The sequence below is a fragment of the Tenrec ecaudatus genome, chromosome 4 (assembly GCF_050624435.1).
Source record: "Tenrec ecaudatus isolate mTenEca1 chromosome 4, mTenEca1.hap1, whole genome shotgun sequence".
In the NCBI taxonomy this organism is placed as follows: Eukaryota; Metazoa; Chordata; class Mammalia; order Afrosoricida; family Tenrecidae; genus Tenrec; species Tenrec ecaudatus.
Window position 1 is genome coordinate 79,595,251 of NC_134533.1, and position 18,847 is coordinate 79,614,097.

General features: G+C 39.2%; 1 long non-coding RNA gene and 1 pseudogene across 1 annotated transcript in view; one reads left to right on the forward strand and one right to left on the reverse strand.

The window, feature by feature from the left end:
* The window catches only part of LOC142446963 (uncharacterized), a 284,502-nt gene that overhangs the window by 27,064 nt on the left and 238,591 nt on the right, over window positions 1-18,847 (reverse strand). The gene's annotated exons all lie outside the window — the stretch shown is intronic.
* Window positions 1-18,847, forward strand: part of LOC142444286 (heterogeneous nuclear ribonucleoprotein A1-like) — a 46,018-nt pseudogene that overhangs the window by 595 nt on the left and 26,576 nt on the right.

Genomic DNA, 18,847 nt, shown 5'->3' on the forward strand with positions numbered 1-18,847 from the left:
GGGCTAATATTGGATTTATGGACTTGATCTTGACTGGGATTTTTTTTCTCAATATTCAATTGCTCCTGTATACAAAATCTTTTCTACTATCCATATGTGTCTATGAATTTGTTTCTTTAGCCACCCAGACTCACACATGCTTTTATTCTGAAACAAAACAAAACTATAGTTTTGGTGACGAATATTGAAAGTATCATGGACTGCCAAAAGAACAAACAGATCTGTCTTGGAAGAAGTGCAAGCAGAATCATCCTTAGAGGCAAGGATGGTGAAACTTGATCTTACGTATTTTGGACATGTTGTCAGGAGAGGCCAGTGCTTGGCGAAGGACCTCATGCTCAGTCAATGAGGAGCAGTGAAAAGGGGAAGGTCCTTGGCAAGATGGATTAACACAGTAGCTTCAACGATGCACTCAAACCAAGCAACAATTACGAAGATGGCACAGGACCATGTGGCAATTCCTTCTGCTGTACATAGGATCTCAGGGAGTCAACAAAGTCTCAACAGCACCTGAGAGCACCATCAGTTTCATTCTACCCTTGGATTTGAAAGCCTGTAGTGAGACGGGCAGCTCTCTGAAAGTGGAGACAGCACAGAGGAAGGAGGAGTGAAAGGAATGGAGATAAAACAAGTCATGGTGGCAACTCTTCCTCTGGATTTTTAGATTATTTAAGCCAGCAAGTGCTTTCATCACATAATTCATTTTTACATAATTCAACTTAATTAATGTTTACCGTCATAAACAAATGAGTCCTCCTTGACAAGGTGACTCCAATATGACAGATTCATACTGAAGGAAGGAAATATATTACTAGAATTATGACCTCAAGTGGCCAAATTATTCATAAACTTTAAAATAGTATATGATATGATTTTGAATGCTAGTAAAATTCAGAATGGCTAGGTGATTTAACTTGTTTCATCACCTATAAAATCAGAATAATAACATCATCTATAAAATCAGAATAATACTTCTATGCCTTCTTTAGCATTTAACTGGGTAGTGTATGTTTGTCTGCCTTTTAGCACAGTGCCTGGTATATTAATATATATTAGTCTAATATTGTATTGTGTATCTCTTATTGTTTATTAAAACTTTGCAGAGGTCTCTGCAGAATTCCTATAGGATGGTAGATCCATTCAAGTTGGTTCCATCTCTTAGTGATCCTATGGACAACAGAACAAAATACTTTACAGTCCTACACCATCATCAAAATGTTATTATGTGTGAGCTCATTGCTGTAGACATTATGTCGGTCTATCTCACTGGAAGTCTTCCTCTTTTCACTGACCCTGACTTTATGAAGTGTGATATCCTTTCCTAGACACCGTTCTCTCCTGATATCATGTGCAAAGGATGTCAGAAAAACTTTCCCCATCCTTGCCTTGAAAATGCATTCTGATACCATCAATATTTTTCTCCAACATCATAATTCAAATGCATCAATCTTTTTGCTATCTTCCCTATTCATTATCCATATTCATATGCCTATGAGTAAATTGAAAATAATATGGCTGGGGTCAGGTCCCCATTAGTCTTCAAAGTAATTTCCTTGTTTTTCAATACTCTATACAGGTCTTGTGCAGATTTACCCAATGAAACTTGACTTTTGATCTCTTGACTGTTGCTTCAATAAGCATTGTTTGTGGATCTGAGTAAGACAAAATCCTCAATCATTTCAAACTTTTTTCCATTTACCATGATGCTACCTATTGGTCCATATGTAAGGATTTTTGGTTGTTTTCCCATTGAGTTGCAATCCATGCTGAAGGTTGCAATCCTTGACCTTCATAGGCAAGTGTTTCAAGTCCTCTTCACGTTCATCAAGCATGATCGTGTCATCTGCATATCACAGATTGTTACTAAGCCTTCCTCCAATCCTGATGCCACATTCTTCTGCATATAATCCAGTTTCTCTATGTGCTCAGCCTACAGATTAAATAAGTGTGGTGAGAGGATAAAACCCAGCACACACACCTTTCCTGATTGTAAGCCATGTAGTATCCCCTGTACAAGTTCCACAATGAAGTTCCCATTCTTCTCAAGACTGTGTATAGTTTATTACTATCCACATAGTTGAATGGCTTGGAACAGTCAATAAGACACAAGTGAACACTTTCTAGGAGTCTCTGCTTTCAGCCCAAATCCATCTGACGTTCACAATGATATTCCATGTTCCATGTCCTCTTCTGCATCCATCCTGAACTTCTGTGAGTGTACTGTTGCAACCATTGTTGGATGATCTTCACCAAATTTTTACCTGTCTGTGATATCAATGATATTATTCTATGATTTGCATATTCTATTTGGTCACCTTTCATTTTGTAAGTGGTACAAAGATGGATCTCTTCTAGTCAGCTGGCCAAGTAGCTGCCTTCCGGCAGCTTCCAGCGCTTCATCAGCTTGTTGAAATGTCAATTGGTAATCCATCATTCCTGGAGTCTTGCTTTTGATTAATGCTTTTAGGGAAAATTTAACTTCTTTCAGCACCATTGGTTCTTGCTCATATCCTACCTCCTGAAATGGTTGAATGTCAACTTGTTCTTTTTAGTACAATGACTCTATGTATTCTCTCTATCTTCTCTTGATACTTCCTGCATCAGTGAATTTTTTCCCAGAGAATCATTCCATATTGCAGAATGAGGCTTGAATTTTTCTGGAGGATTTTTAGTTTGACATATGCTGAGCATTTCTTCCTTTTGGTTTTCTCACCGTACTTCTTCACAGATTGCACTAGAGTATTTACTTCGTCTTTCTGAGTTGCCCTTTAAACTTTTCCATTCAGCTCTTGGATTTCATAATTTCTTCCAACTGAATTAGATACTCTATGACTAAGAGCAAGTTTCAGAGTCTCCTATGACACTCACTTTGATATTTTCTTTCTTTCCTGTCTTTGACCTTTTGCTTTCTTCATGAATGAAGTTCCTGATGTCCTCCCACAGCTCATCAGTTTTTTCTGTCATCAGTGTTAAATGCAGAAAATTTGACCTTGAGATGTTCTCAGAATTCAAGTGGGTTATACCCAAGGTTGTATTCTCGTGGAATTATTTTAATTTTCTTCAGCTTCAACCTGAACTTACATATAAGTAACTGATTGTTCCACACCTGGCCCTTGATCTTCTGTTAGCTGCTGATATTGAGCTTCTCTATCATCTCTGCCCACAGGTGTAATCAATTTAATTTGGGTGCATTGCATGTAGAGAAGTCCACATGTATTGTTGCCTTTTGTGTTGTTGAAAAAATATATTTGCTCTGAGCAAGTCATTGATCTTGCAAATTCTTTTTTTTTTTTTTTTTTTTTTTTTTTATCACAATCCATACATAGACATACATCAATTGTATAAAGCACATCTGTACATATTTTGCCCTAATCATTTTCTTTTTTTTTCTTTTTTTTTTTCTTCTTTTACATTTTATTAGGGACTCCAACAACTCTTACCACAATCCATACATATACATACATCAATTGTACAAAGCACACCCATACACTCCCTGTCCCAATCATTCTCAAGGCATTTGCTCTCCACTTAAGCCCCTTGCATCAGGTCCTCCTTTTTTTCCCCCCCTCCCTCCCTTTTCCCCCCTCCCTCATATGCCCTTGGTAATTTATACCTCGTTATTTTGTCATATCTTGCCCTATTCGGGGTCTCCCTTCCCCCCTTCTCTGCTGTCCCTCTCCCAGGGAAGAGGTCACATGTGGATCCCTGTAATCAGTTCCCCCTTTCCAACCCACTCACCCTCCACTCTCCCAGCATCGTCCCTCACTCCCTTGGTCCTGGAGGTATCATCCACCCTGGATTCCCTGTATCTCCAACCCTCCTATGTACCAGTGTACAGCCTCTGTCCTATCCAGCCCTGCAAGGTAGAATTCGGATCATGGTAGTTGGGGGGAGGAAGCATCCAGGATCTGGGGGAAAGCTGTGTTCTTCATCGATACTACCTCACACCCTAATTAACCCATCTCCTCTCCTAAGCCCCTCTATGAGGGGATCTCCATTGGCTGACACTTGGGCCTTGGGTCTCCACTCTGCACTTCCCCCTTCATTTAATATAATATATATATACACATACATATATACATATACACATAAATACACATACATACACACACTTATATCTTTTTTTTTTTTTGCATGATGCCTTATATCTGGTCCCTTGGGCACCTCGTGATCGCACTGGCCGGTGTGCTTCTTCCATGTGGGCTTATTTGTTTCTGAGCGAGATGGCCGCTTGTTCACCTTCAAGCCTTTAAGACCCCAGACACTATCTCTTTTGATAGCCGGGCACCATCAGCTTTCTTCACCACATTTGCTTATGCACCCATTTGTCTTCAGAGAGGTCTGGGAGGCAGGCCCCAGCACCATAAATTAAGTGTATTCCTGCCCCTCCCCCGAAAAGAACTTGTTCCAAAGGACGACATTGACCCTGCAGCTATGGGAGATGGTCATATTTGACCACAGCACACGGGAGCAGATGAAGGGGCAGGAGGAGAGAGTGGAGCACAGCCTGGCCCACCAGGCCGTGATGATGATGTTCCTGAGTAGAGCAGCCAGTCCACAGAGAGAACAACATGGCTGGCCCTACTATGAGACATGATGCCCCTCACTGACTAAGGGCGATACAGGGGACAGCACCGGAGACACAGTGTGGGAATTGCACCTGACCTGATCCCACCACACCGAGGCAATGCACTGGGGGAGTGCAGCGGAACAGCAAGGGAATGGAGTGGCAAGGTCCCCAGGGAATGCTGAAAGTGGACTTTGGGGCCAGGGCGTGGTGCCCCAACAGACTGGACTGGAAAACGCTCCTAAGGGCCAGCAAAGATCCCTGAACTAACTACAAGCTTTTCTCTTGTGAACTGTTTTGTTCTGTTCTTTTTCAGTGGTTTGTTTAGGTTGTTTTGTTGTCTGGTTATATACTGTTGCTTTGTGTTCCTCTGTCTAGTTTTCGTGCATGTTAGTGACTCCACAGGTCTGTCTGAATAGGACAGGCTGGATGAACTATCTGGAGGAAAAACAACGGGACCGACAGTTCCGGGGGGACTTGGGGTGGGGGGTAGGGGGGGTAAGGAAGTGGTGTTAACAAACCCAGGGACAAGGGAAAAACATGGGACCCCAAAGGGTAGAGAAGGGGGAGTGGCAGGCCTGGTGGGAAATGATCAAGGGTAAGGTTGCTTAGAGAAGAGGTATACTCTAGCCCAGGTGGCAATGAAGCATGGTAGTGGGGCAGGAGGAAGGTCAAGGGAGATGGAGGAAAGAGCTAGGAGTCAAAGGGCATTCATGGAGGTCTAGACAAAGACATGTACATGCAAATATATATAGGAGGTTGGGGAAATAGATCTTTGTGTCTAAATTTATAGGTCAAGTATTAAGGTGGCGGAAGGACCTTGGGCCTCTACTCAAACACTCCCTCTATGCATGAATACCTTCTTTTATTAAATTGGAACTCTATGATGCTCACTCTCCCGACACAACAGCTGGCGCCAACATGGGTGAACAAGTAAATGTGGTGAAGAAAGCTGATGGTGCCCGGCTATCAAAAGAGATAGTGACTGGGGTCCTAAAGGCTTGAAGATAAACAAGCGGCCATCTAGCTCAGAAGCAACAAAGTCCACATGGAAGAACACACCAGCCTGTGTGATCGAGTGGTCCCAAAGGGATCAGTTACCAGGCATCAAAGAACAAAAAATCATATCATTGACTGCACACCTCCATGATAGGATCTTGCAAATTCTATCATGTGATCTCCGGCCTCATTTGTGTCACCAAGACCATTTGTTTCATCTACTGTTCCTTCCTATTTGCAACGTTTGCTTCCCAGTGGCCAATATTTATCAATGCATCTTGATTGCATGTTTGATCACTTTGCCACTGAAGTCGTTGGCAGGATTCTTCAAATTCTTCATTATTAGCTTTTCTGGTTGGTGCATAAAATTGATTAGTAGCTATATTGACTGGATTTCCTTGAAGGTGGATACAAAGAACACTGTCATAGGCAGCTTGTATTTCAAGATTGATTTGGAAATGTCCTTTTTGACGTTGAATGCCATTCCTCTTGATCACTCCTGCATAGTAAATCATACGATTTTCTGATTCAAAATGATTGGCACTGGTCCATTTCAGCTCCCTAATGCCTACGAGACTGACCTTTATGAATTCCATTTCATTTTTGAAAACTTCCCGTTTTCCTAGATTCATACTTCACACATTCCAAGTTCTGATCATTAGAATTTTACAGCCGCTTCTTCTCATCTTGAGCCGAACCCCATCAGCAAATAAAGATCCTGATGGTGCTGCTCCGACACGCTTTACTCCATTTCCCGCCGTCAGGACTGACTCTCCTGTGAGAAAGCTCAGCCCCATTTAGAGTGGCTTCAGGCCAGAGCAGACCAATCTCTGGTGTTCTGCTTCCATTGGTGTTCTGCTTCATTTACCAGGCCTTCAATATCTGACAAAGTTTTGAAGATAAACATGAGGTTTTCAGCGGTTATTTCCTTCGAGTGGGGAGCCCAGTCCTTCTTCGTTGTCTGCTCACAGCCTGGAAGGTCTGCTGAAAGCTGCACCTTGGGTGACCCTACAGCCATTTCAACCACCAGTGGCATCTCTCCTAGTAGCACCGCAGTTCACAAGGCACCTAGTACAACCAACTGACCGACAAGCAGTGGCCCCAGAGAGCACTACCCATCAATCTACTGAGTCCTATTGTTGCAGTGCCCTGGCTCCATATTCCTACCTGTCCTATAGGATGTTATTTATGCGATTATTCCTGCAATGCTCCTCAATAGACTACAATCTCTTGAAATCTACATATTATTTATCTTTATATCATCAACAGTTAGCATGAACACTGTCCCATTAAAATTATAGGATATATGTTTCTTTAATTAACTGGAAGTACAAGTGTATCATTTACATGTTGCAGATTAAAACATATACAAGGCATTCTGCATCTGCTGTTTCCTTAATTTTAAAAACAAAACTAAGACAGACACATCATTGTTACTATTTTAAAACTGAAGAAAATAACAGTGATTCAAGAAGTTTGCATAACCCCCTCTCCCCCCAAAGGCAGTTCAGTAATTTCCTCACAGAGTAAAGCTCCAAGTTCATGGTTCTTAATAGAAATATTAACTTCGAATATATAATATTTTGCTTTTTGCATCACTATGACTTAAAAATACAATGAAGTTTGATTTTTTAAGTTTAATTTATTTTAGAAAGCCTAGACCTGTTGATGATTATCCAGAAAAGAGAACTATCATTTATCAGATTCTGCTGCACTGAACATCTAGTCATTTCAAATTGCACTGCAGGAGTAGCTCCTGAGACATTAGAGGGGAAAAGGTGTGTAATCAAAGCTCCATCTGAGAAATCCAAAAGCTAGCCCTGCCTGCTATCTATTGAAGAAGCGCAGTAGTTAATCAGCCTCGGCTGGGAGCTACAAGACCAGGGCTTACCAGTAAAATAATAGTGCCCACAGTAGTCAAGCCAAGAATGAAGCATGAGGTAGTAAAAGATAAGGAAGACATACTCAGATAATAGGACTGTAATTATAAATGACTCTTAGCCTCAGCAAAATTAATTAGGAAGCACTTGATAGATGGTTAAGAGTGAGCTCTAAATGACATAGACTGTGAGTTATGGCTGTCTGCTACAAACTCTGAGAGAATTTCCCTGAAGTGAGTCCAAGCTAGATATATTCCAATGACAGTACATAAGATGGATAGGAAATCGGTCAAATGATTGATCAGATGCTTGACCACAGGGTTGCTGACTATAATTTTTAGAAATTGAAAAGCCGTTTTTACAAGAAATTCAGCTTTAAACTACATATCCTGGAGAGAAAAAGGAAGGTCACAGAGAATAGGTGGTCTCAGTAGGAGGTGACGTTTCTGCTCTGAATCAATTTTTAAATTCTGCCATGATGGTGAATCATCATTTGGATTCTGTCCATCGAATCCAAACTCCATAATGCCAATTGCATCACTGTTTTCTTATGCAGAATTGCTAAAATTACTTTAGGGTTTCTAATCCCTTACAAGATGGAATTCAGCTTTCCTAAGAAGGCACATAATTTCCTTCTTCAATTTTGTGGAGGTAGCAGGAGAACTAACGTTACAAAATAAGCAAATACATGCTATGAACAAAAAATAAAATCATGTAAGGAAATGAAAGTGACAGAAGGGTGATGTTATTTCAATCTGTGCAGTCAGACAAGACCTTTTCATAAGCTGATATTTGGGGTTTATGCAGAGATATTACAGTAGACATATTTGAGAAAATGAGCCACCGCATGGCAGATCCTGGTAGAGAGAGAAGGGAGATTGAAGAGAGGGGCCCCTTTGGAGAGTTACCCAGTGAGCGGAAGCACGAAAATCTCTATGTGGAAAATAAACCACATCCTAGAAAGGGCAAAGGTCGGGGGTGAGTAAGCACTGCAGAAAACCCTCACTTTGGCATCTAACAGCACCAGCAAACGCAACTACCAGATCTCTCTGTGTTTGTATGATTTCAGGGAAGATGGTATGTTGAAGATATCTCTCACATTCTGAATTCATGGTATTGAAAACCGGAATCAAAGTAGGCTTCAATAGCAATGGACACTTGGATTTTATTTTCCCATGTCCAGTGCCACAGTCAATTCCATATGGAGAGCTCAGGGCTAGGAGTGAGCTAAGGGGTCATAATCCCTATATATAAGGATTTATAAACAGTGATCCTATCAAAATTTTGGACCATATGGGTAGGGGAATGCCATTTTATACATTTTAGGATGTACAGCATCCTTACCCTCTACCAAACAGATGCCAGTGGTACTTCCATATAATTGTGATGATCAAAAATGTCTCCAGTGACAAATGTCCCCCGAGGAACTGCACGGCTAAATACCTCACTTATTAACTACTTCTATAGACAGAAGACAGAGTAGAAGGAGGGGCAAAGTTAGTGATGAAGCACAATCACAGACAATTAAAGCAAATAGCTGTGGAGTCCAAAACAAATTTTGAGGCTTTATTTATGAAATAGTCTGGTAGCCAGAAATGATTCCTCATAATCCTCTTCTTGAACTCTTTATATAACTATGTAAGAATGATATGTATCCATTTCACCAAAATAAAAGTAGTTAATTTACTTTTTCAATTTCAAGAACTAAGATTGAAGTGATACCAGATATTCATCTAACCCTCCTTTCTGAAATATTGCAATTAATGGAGATTGTTTTACTTTGGACATGTGGTCCATAGAGAGAAGTCCTGGCAAAAGACCATCATATTTGATAAAGTAGATGGACAGAGAAAAAGAAGAAGGTCTTTTATGGAATGGATTGATACACTGGCTTCAATAGGCTCTAGTGGCATGGTTCTCAACTTGTGGGTCGCAACCCCTTTGGGGTTGAATAAACCTTTCACAGAGGTCACCTGAATTCATAACAGTAGCAGAATTAGTTATGAAGTAGCAATGAAAATAATTTAGTGGTTGGGGGAATCACCACAACACAAGGAACTGTATTAAAGGGTCGCAGCATTAGGAAGGTTGAGAACCACTGTTCTAACATAAGAACAATTGTGTAGACCAGGCAGTGTTTCATTCCTTGTACATATGGTCACTATGAATCAGAACTGCCTCAATGACACCTAAGAACACCAACAACAACAATGATGCAACTCTTCTTTTATCCTTTATTCCTTCATTCAACAAGCTGTTTATATGTTCACATATAAGTACTCAATCACACTCAAATATACTAGCTAGCCTTCAGGAACCATAATGAAAAAGATATATATTTGGAGGCATTATATTGCTTAGTTCATACGTTAATAAAATACCATGGGATTCAGTACTTTGTTCCTAATTGGACACTTTTGACCTATTTCTATGCAGCCCCTAGTGACCCAGGTCTTTGGCTACAGACTACTGGGACTTTAGGTTCTATCATTTTGAGGCACACAGTGTGGAAACCCCACTAAGCAAACTAGTCTTTACATGGAATTTACCTGTAACAAATTTTAGGAACTGACTTACTTGGTTGTAAGACTGAAACTCTGTGTGTGAGAAGCAACAGGTGACTGATATTCCAAGGTTGTGGAATTAGTGGTCAGTGGTCTTTGATTCAAATCTACTGCCTTAAGGGTGCCCAATGTGTGGCTACCAGAGACTACCATATATTTACCATCTTAATGCCCTTCTTATTTTTTTATGACGGATTAGTCTGTTAGGCATGGTTCTGCCTCTATGAATAAGTGTTACTGAAAATGTTGCAAGTAAAATTTTGCTGAATATCATCCAACAAAAATTGTAGCAGTACATTGACAGAGAGCTGCCAGAAGTTCAGTCCAGATTCAGAAGAGGATGTGGAACAAGGGGTGTCATTGCTGATGTCAGATGGATCTTGGCTGAAAGTAGAGAATACCAGAGACATGTTAACTTGTGTTTAATTTATTATAAAAAGACATTTGATTATGTAAACCACAAAATACTATGACTAGCCTTGAGAAGACTGGGAATTCCAGAGCACTCAATTGTGCTCACGTGGCACCTGTACATGAGTCAAGATAGCAATTGTATAATACTGCTTACTGTGATTGAACTATAGAACGATATGGTATCTATATTAGCTCCCACTAAAATCGTTTTGAATATAAAGAAATTTTTTAAGAGAGTCAGTTGTGTTATAAGAATAAGGGAATGTTGTGTGGTTTAAAATCTGGAAAAGTGTGTCAGGATTTTACTTTATTAAAAATGTCTTCAATAAGGCCATTCCTACTTCCCACATTGTAAGCATAAATGTTTTTAAATGATATATTTCAATTACATAAAATTATAACTTTGCTTTAGAAGAAAAAACAAAATTTAGACAAATTTGACATATAAGTGGTCAATTAAAAGAGATTTTGCAAAAGCCCTAGATAATCAGATATTAGCATCTTCATTAGATAAGGAATTTCAGCAAATCAAGAAAAGGCACACGGGTGAAAAGAATAGCAAAAGACATAAATAATGAACAGAATAAGAAAGTTAATGTTCTTAACTATATGAACAGATGCTAAAACTCACTGATAATAGGAAACTACTACTAGTTCATCTATCAGTCTCCATATTTCTTCAGAAATAAGGAATTTATATACTGGAATATGGGTAGATATTTTAAAATCAATTACATAATATACTGAAAACTATATTCTAGCATACTATGACTTCTGATAATTTTAAACATATGTACAAATAAAATGACAATATATAATCTTTACAAAGATGCATATCGAAGGACATAAATTAACTAGAACATCGGTCTACGTTTAATAGGAATTAAAAGCAATGAATGAATTTAAACAGAAACTGTAATACTTATGTGAGATAAGAAAGTGGATCCTTGCATAGACTAATGATTACATTTTTTAAAAATCATTGCTACTAGGGTCAATTCTAAGTCATAACAATACCTATGGTATAGAGGAGAATTGCTGCACAGATTTGGGGGCTGTGATCTTAGACCAAAAGCAGATCAGTGGATCTCTCTTCTGTAATGACTTTGAGGGAGTTAGAGGGTGAACCATTTGGTCTGTGAAAGGACCTCATAGTGATGTTTACAACCCCTTAAATAGATGGAATGATTTAATCAACTCTATAAACTTGACGAAATTTAATTACAATACTTTGGATACAAAAAGTCATGAGAAACTAATTGTAGGTGGAGCCGGGTGATACATGCTTCACCGAGGCAAAGACAGCTAGATTGGGTATTCACGGTTATTGGCATAATGCAAAGGTAGAGAATGCAGAAAAAAATAATTTCAAAATTGTGAAACTCCATATTCAAAGACTGGGACAAGAAAGAGATCATGTTCTGGGAAAAGGGCATAATTTGAAGGGTATAGATTGTAATATTCAATAAGATAGAGAAATACATAGGGCGGGTGGGGGATGCATAGCTAATGCCAAGACTAGTGTGACAGATTGGTTCCAGATTGTGAAGGGCTGTAGATGCCCAGCTATGGAGTCACACAAAAACCGATTAAGGTGAGTGTAAGGGATGGAGTGACCTTTGGTGGCTTATGAAAGCCACATGAAGAATATCCAAGCTGTCACAAACTCGCCAAGCTGCCAGATTCCGGAGCTGGAGTCAAGTAAAGCAGTTAGCTCAAAGGAGACACCTGTGAAGACTGTCCCTGTCACTCTGTCTGGGGTGGCATCTGCTGTAAGTAGAGACTAGCAAGTAAACAGACACTTTGATCGTCAAATGATTTATGCCAGCCATCAAGTGTCGGAGTGGCAGCCACACATCTGTCATCAGGACAATGTTGTATAAAAGCAACTTTAATTGCCTCTGGATTATAAATAAAATGAGCATAGCTTCAGATAGATAAATTAGGGGACCTCTGCTAATTTGCAGATTGTGTTATGAAGGACAAAATAACCCCACAGGGGGCTGGGGGAAAAGTATGGTACTGATAGGAGGTGTAGACAGGGGTGTTTTACTAACAAATGGCCACATTCGTCCGCTGACATGAGCCTCAACTCAGAAACATGTCAAGCGTTGTGTATTCCATTTTCTGTCCTGGACTTAATCAGCTGTAGAAGGTACTGATGGAAGAAGCAGGCTGTAAGGAAAGGACTTGTGAATGTCAACTGTTAAAAAGAAATATTTGCTTTTTAAACCATCTCATTCGGTCTGATGTGCATGTTAGTCCCAATTTAAGATATCTATCCCTGTATTTCTCCCTCCCATCTCTGATGTGTCAATCCTCCTCTTCCTTACTGCTTCTGCCCAAATTGGAGCCCAACTCAACCTGTTCCTCTCCTGTATCTCTCACCTGCCACTCCAGAATAAATCCTTTTGAAACACTTTAGTCAGAAACTGTTCTAGGCTGACCACTACCTACAGAAGCCTGCTCCTATCTCTCTTCTCAAGACCAAGACCCTTCGTGACATCTATTTATTTATTCAGAAAATATTTACTGAATGCTTGGCACATGCCAGGTATTGCTCTGGATATTATCTGATATTATCTGGATATTATCTATCAGTGAGCAAACTCTCACAAATAAAATACTAGCTGTTTAATAAACGTATATGAATAGAATTCTATTCCAGAGCCGTTGGAAATTGTTGGTTATGGTTGAATTGGCTCTACCTCATAATGACCCTAGGTACAAGAGAACCCTTTGCACAGCACTAAGGCCCTACACCACCGCCCTCACAATTGTTGAGTTTGAGCCTGCTGCTGCAGTCACTGTGTCAATCCACCTCTTGGAGGGTCTTCCTCTTCTTCACTGACCCTCTATTTTTTCAAGAATAATGTCCTTTCCAGGGATGAATATCTCCTGATACATGCCCACAGTATCTGAGGCAAACGCTACATCCTGCTCATGAATAATCTTACCTACTCAAAGTATTATAGTAATAATATCTTTTGTCCATAATAATATTGTCCTTGGACTTCTGCATAGTTGTAAGAGGATTGACTCCAAAATCATAAGGAAAAATTAATTCAGATTCCCTGCAATTTACCCAGGTTCTGTGTATGCCTACATACTAATCCTACTGTCTTGGACAATAACTGGAACACAATTCAGAGGCCAGAAAGTATAGCCCATGTCTTTCTGGATAAATGGCAATAGCAAGTACCATACTGACTTTAGAAAGAGTCTAGACTCTTGGGCTTTTGTAGGGTACTATACACAACACCATGGCCAGTGAATCGAGTTCTGATTCTGATGTGTGCTTCATTGACAGCTCTTCCTTCCCCCCTCATTTGGAGGATTATTTGAATTAAATGAGGCACATAGCAATACTTTGTAAAGTCTAAAGCATTATAAATTATTTAATATTTGATATTGAGGTCAAAATTCTATCCCACTTAATAAATGTGACTGGTTATTATTCCAACAAAGTATTACAATTAATATATAAAGTAATCAGGGAATCAGGTTTCCACTTTCTTTAAGCTCTTCTTGCCTTTGTGCATGACTTTCATCCTCAAGGTCACAACATAGTGGCTACAAGTACAGCAATCATGTCTGCATCCCAGGCAAGAGGGAAAATAAAACTTAAGGGGGAAGGAGAAGATATTTATCTGAGCTAAATCAATCTTATTTAGTGTATTTCCCCAAAATACTTCTTGGTATAGAATCCTAGAAACTGTAGACTATTAATGTGCCCATTTCATGCAAGAAAAAAAGTTAAAGTTCTGTTACCAGTAGAGAAAAAGACACTGGTGTAGGTGGTTAATCTAACACTTTAGAATGCAATTTTAAAATAATCTGAAATTAGTTTCCCAGTTTCCTTCTCTGAACCATCTTGTGAAATAAATAGGGCAAAGAATACTATTCACATTTTTTAAATAGGAAATTGAAGGATTGTGCTCTGCATAGTCCTATAATATGTTTAACACATATTTTGAAATATAACATATATCAATTAAGATACATGTAAAAACTACAACTCAAAATTTTATCAAAAAATTATAAGAAGAAAAAATAGACATTTACCAGCACTCCAGAAAATCCCTATATTCTCCCATCTTTCCCAAAAGCACTAACCAGGCACTGATTTTCTAAGCATTTTCTTCAAAGGTTTTTTTCCCTACTAATACACCTTTAAAAATATATATTTAATTGAATCCATCAAAATGACAAAAGATTCCAGGATAGAATTTAAACTATAAGAAATTAATGTGTCTAACTGCCTTATAATAGCATGCTATAACCTCATTGAGTAGAATAGGGAAAAGAAGCTGACCTAACTAACTTTTAAAACAACGCATTGACTAAAAATTCTAAGGCAACCCCTTATTTGAGCAGGTCCACTTGTCTCTCATAGGGCTTTGAGTTAATAATGGTAAAGCTACTTCACAGGAGTACTAGGATTAAGCAAGTCAGTAAATTACAGATCGTGGGACCAATGTTTTTTGCTGACAGAAAAGGACACACGTACAAATAAGAGGTGGAAGGTTAGAATGGACCCTGAAATGCTGGATTAGGATCATAGATATCAACACGAACTTTTGCTTTATAGAGACACATAAATATAGAAAAAATATAAACATGTATTATTTTCTTCTTTTTCACATTTTATTAAATATAGCCATAGATTACCATTGTTATTCATTACCTTTTGATAGTGTACAGTATTAAAGCATATCAGTATCTTTAAACTATTTTTAATACAACTATTCATGGGCATTTTGAATGTTTGCAGTTTAGGATCATCGTGAATTACAAATATTCATGTACTTCCATTCAGTGCAAAACGGCATCCATTTCTGTTGTTTATGATATACTTGAGAGTAGAACTACTGAGTCACAGGAAATGACAATGTTCGCATTTGTAAAGTAATGCTGACCATGCCACGATGTTGGACTTGCCAGTTTAGACTCTTGCCAACAGTGCATGTGAGTCCCAGCTGCATCACGTCCTAAACAACACATGCCTGTGCCAATCATTTTTACTGTTGTTGTTGGGTGCAGTCCAGTCAAACCACCTTACTGAGAATCTTTTTAATGAGCCTCCAATGTACCAAGGAGAGCCTCCTCGAAGCCTACCTACCGCTCTACCTCACAGTCTCTGTGCTACTCCTCTGACGGCCTCAGCCCAGTGGTGGTTGACGGGGCCTCCACCAGGTTAGGCAAGGTTCTCACACACCCTCCACTTGTGACTCTTTTTTTTTTTTGACGGTCATTGGATTCACTCTGTTCCTGCTTCTGCCATGCTTCACTTTTATACCCAGTAAACTGACAACACTGACACCTGAATGCATGCTCTCTCTCATCAGCCATTTGGTGGGAATTACAAACTCTATGGTTAGAAGTGCCACACCACATAATTTTGCATCACCAACTCCTGGACAGGATGTGCACAATGTGTGTTTCATATATATACATACATATATGGAATTTATTTTTCTACCATCTTAAACTGGATATTTTGATCATTAATCCTTATGTATAATTTTGAGTTGACTTACTTACATTTCTTCCTATGTTGCTCTATAATATTTTCAACTGAGAAAGTAAACAATGAAATATTTAAATATCAAGCATCGGACCAAAAACTCTCACTCAAAAAAAAATTAACTCATTTAAAAAGTCTTAGCAGTCTATTACTCTAATTCGGAAAATAAAGAAGAAAATATATGAAGAGATATATTTTTAATTCATTGTATTGGGGGCTTATAGAGCTCTTATCACAATCCATACATACGTGGATGGCTCATATAAGTAAGTAAGTTCAGATTAAAGCTGAAGAAAATGAAAAGAAGTCCATGAAGGACAACCACCACCTTGAGTGTGTCCCTCCTGAATTTGGAACATCTCGAGAAGAGATTGGCTGCATTGAACACTAAAGACAGAAGGCCTGATGAACTGTGGGAGGGCATCAAGACCATCATTCATGAAGAATGTGAAAGGTCATTTAAAAGACAGGAGAAAAAGAAAAGATCAAACGTGGATGTCAGTAGAGACTCAAACTTGCTCTTAATCATAGCTAAGGTATATCAAAGAAATGATGAGGCCAGAGAGCTAAATGGAAAATTTCAAAGGGCAGCTCAATAAACAAAGTAAAATATTATAATGAAGGTGAAAATATTGTGAACTAGAACCAAAAGTAAAAATGCTCAAAGTATCTTAACCTGAAAAAATGCAAGAAAACCTTCTAGTCTTGAGTTATTAAAATATTCTACAGGCAAAATAGAATATGGCTTGGCCAACTGACAGGAAGAGATTCATATTTGTACCCATCCCAAAGAAGGATGACCCAACTTGATGCTCAAAACACAGAACAATAGCACTGATACAAATGCTAGTGAACTTAGGCTGAAGGTCATCAACAATGGCTCTGCAGCAGTGCATTGGCATCACTACCTGAGGTTCAATCTGGCTTCGGAAGAAGATGTAGGTGCATCGCTGCTGCTGTCAGATGGATCTTGGTTAAAAGCAGAGAATATTAGAAAGGTGTTTACTTGTGTTGTTTTGGCTATGACAAGGCATTTGACCACATGGATCATAACAAACTATGGGTAAGCAACTTGAGAAATATGGGATTTCAAGAACATTTCATTGTGCTTAAGACCAATGAATTTGGACACAGATCAAGAAGCAGGGAAGAGGGAATACTGCATGTTTTAAAATCAGGAAAGGTGCATTTCAGGATGGCATCCTCTCACCATATTTTTTCAATCCGAGAAAATAATCAGAGAAGCTGGACTCTCTGAAGAAGAATGTGGCATCAGGATTGAAAGAGAGCTTACTAACAACCTGTGACCTGTGATGTGCAGGTGACACACCTTGCTTGCTGAGAGTGAGGGGGACTGGAAGCCCTTGCTGATGGAAGGTCAAGGATTGCAGCCTTCAACATGGATTACAATTCCATGGAAAGAAGACCCAAATCCTCACAATGAGACCAAGAGTAGCATCATGATAAATGGAGAAAACATAGAAATTGTCAAGAAATTTCATCTTCTTTGTATCCACAACCAATATTCATAGAAACAGCAGTTAAGACATCAGAAGACAGGTTGCAATGGATATTTCTGATGTATAAAATCTCTTTAGAGTATTGAAGAGCAAGGATGTTACTTTGAGGACTAATGTGCACCTGCCCCAAGACATGGTATTTTCAATTGCTTTATATACCTATAGAAGTTAGATATTGAATAAGGATGACCAAAGACTTACTGTGTTTGAATTGTAGTGCTGGCAAAGAATATTGAAAGTACCATGGGAGGCCAAAAGGACACACCAATCTGTCTTGGAAGTAGTAAGGCCAGAGTTAGTCCTTCTTGGCAAGGATGGCAAGAATTCATCTCATGTACTTTGGACCCACAGTGAAGAGAGACCGGACCCTGGAGAAGGACATCATGCTTGGTAAAGAAGAGAGACAGTGAACATGTGAGGCCCTCGGTGAGATGGACTGACTCTCTGGCTGCAGTGATGGGTTCAAGCACACGTACAATAGCACAGGACCAGGCAGAGTTTTGTTTCGGTGTGCACAAGGTTGAACCAACTGGATGGTACTTAACAACAACAATATCCCCAGCATTGGGAATCATACCTGGTTCAAAGAATGTCATAAATATTTGTTGAATTAATTAAAATTTCTCATTACTCATTTTTTCTGGAATTTTCTTTCAATTTAAGTACTTCCCTAAAATCCAAGATGCAGTATCACCATTCTTTGACAATGGTGTCCTTTGACTGCCTGCTTGCATCAACTCCTGGGAGTTAAGGTCACTAACTTCCAGAAAATGGAGCAAAGAGTCTTAATATTACAATCACGGCTCATTGTTAGTATCTCCTATTCTCAATTGGAAGGAGCATGGGTGGTCCTGCAAGATAAGTGTTTGGGTGCTGAGAGCAGGCAGCAGTTTAAATCACTCAGCCCTCCCTTCTCTAGAGAAAGACGAGGCTGTGTGCTAGGGCCGGTGTGGATTAGAATCAACTCAATGGTAGAAGATTTGAGGTGGACTATGAATGTTTGTTTTGATTCTGCTGAACTCCCGCACCCTAGCTTGGTAGATTCATGTTCTTCTCAACAGCACCTCACCCTCCTGAGCCCAATATCATTTGACCAATAGCAACTTCTCAACAGCTTCTGACCAAAATCAAAGTCCTGGCTTTGGTTTGTCTTATCAGCAAGGCACTCGTGTCAGATAGGCAGGAGATACTTGAAGACAAGCCACACTCCGAGGAGTGTGCTAATGGGCACAAAGTTTCTTTCTGAAGCTATGAAATGTTTTCAATTTGGATTGTGGAGATAGTTGCACACCTCTGAATACACTGAAAACCACTAAACTGTGCAGTTTAAATAGGAACGTTGTATGGTGTGTGGATTATAGTAAAGATTTTTGTAA